Below are 1,900 nucleotides of genomic sequence, written 5' to 3' on the forward strand. Positions count from 1 at the left end.
AATAAATATAACATATATTATGACAAAAATGCATGCACACAATGGAATAAATGAAAGTGCTTCAGTTGTGCTTGGGAAAAGTCAGGAAAATGGTCATCAAGTAAATGAAACTTGTCATGAGTTTTGAGACATTAAGAGGTTTTTCCGAGAGGAACTTAATGGTAGGAAAAGGGCTGCTGTGAAAGCTTAGATCTGGAGAAACTGCATGGGTGTGGGAGTAATTAGATGGGGAACATAGGTGAAACAGGTAAACAGGTTGACACTATGATGTGGTTTTCATTATTTAAATAAGCAACAAGGAGTCGTTTCAACGTTTAAACAAAGGCATGAAGAGACGAGTTTTGCATTTTAGAAACATCAGGCCAGTAGACAGAAATGAGGATGGCTAATTTTAGAAGAATGACGTGGAATCAGGAAGATCAATTAAGAGATGTTTTAATATAGTCTACCCAAGAAATAATCACGATGAAATGCTGTGCATTGAGAGGAGGCTACATTTATATCTGAGACCACGTAATGTGATCTCATTTATATATTAGATCAGGAAATATATAACACATGGTTATTTAGTGGATATGAAAACTGATAGAGATGTGTCCATAGACGTTGCATTTAACCTTGGTTTCTGTGAAGTGATGTTAGTCATTCTTAATTTAGAAAATAAAAACAACAAAAAAGTACATCTGGAGTGTAAGTAAGTGCCTCTTTAAATCCTGTGCCCTAAATACCTTGCTTGTCTCACCCTAGTGCCGGCACTGGGAAGACACTGTGTCATTCGGACCCCTCAAGACTCATGGTCCAATTCTAGCAGTGATGGAGTTGTGGTCAGCTTATCCCTTGCCATTCTTTGAGCCTGAGAATCTTTTTGACTTATTGAAATTATTGTCTTGTTTATTAAAATAACAAATTGAAAAACAATCTATTTTAAGAAGATCCTTAAAGATTTCCTGGCTTATTTTCAACAGGCACCTCTTTAATATATCAGATATCAAAATGAGTAAAGATCTTCATGCCTTGGAGATATTTTGAAAATAATGTTGAAAGCTCAAGCCAGTGCTACTTGTATCGTTTTGAGAAATCAAAATATAAAAAGGAATCTGACTGTAGAGTGGACAACCAATGCAATAAGAGATTTTCTCCCTGTCAAGTCTGACTCATGGTAACCTCAAGTACAACAGAAGGAAACACTGCCAGACTGCATTATCTTATGATTACTGGAATGCTCAAGTATGCTGTTGGAGCCACTGTGAATTTTGAATGATTTCCAACCTGGTGACCTTATATTCCTGCACTAAATCAAATAATATTCTGTTGTGATCTACAGGATTTTCATTTGCTAATTTTCAGAAGTAGACTACCAGGCCTTTCTTCCTAGCTTGTCGTAGTCAGGAAGTGACCTCGCTAGTGTCGGAAATACTTGTGGCAAAGCTAATACACATTAAACAAACAAACAAAATAACAGTTCTGTGCTGATATAACTTATTTAAGAAATAAATATATATATTTATTTTTCAGGATTAAGACAGCACTGCATTTAATAGAGACTCATCATCAAATAACATAATGCAATTGCTTAATGTATCCTTATTTTTGAAGTATTTAATAATAAAGCTGTATTTTATGAGAATTGAACTTAGGGTCTAACACTTTGAAATTGCTCTGTGTTTAATGGTTCTGCATTTTTTTAGGTACAGGAACAGTACACCTTATTGGAACATGAGGTGTTCTTTCCCTGAGGGGGAAAAAAAAATTCTTAAGTGCAATTGTGTAGGGGGAGAGTGGAGTATGAACCTCAGCTGTCAAACACCAAACTAGGAAACAATGCATACTGAAGTAAAATACCCAGAAGAATATTCGTTTGCAACCACTTGTGCATGAGTTTTTGGCAAGTCTTCCTGTT

Source organism: Orycteropus afer, unplaced genomic scaffold (genome assembly GCF_000298275.1).
Source record: "Orycteropus afer afer isolate SDZICR_OR568_19922 unplaced genomic scaffold, OryAfe1.0 scaffold00566, whole genome shotgun sequence".
NCBI lineage: Eukaryota > Metazoa > Chordata > Mammalia > Tubulidentata > Orycteropodidae > Orycteropus > Orycteropus afer.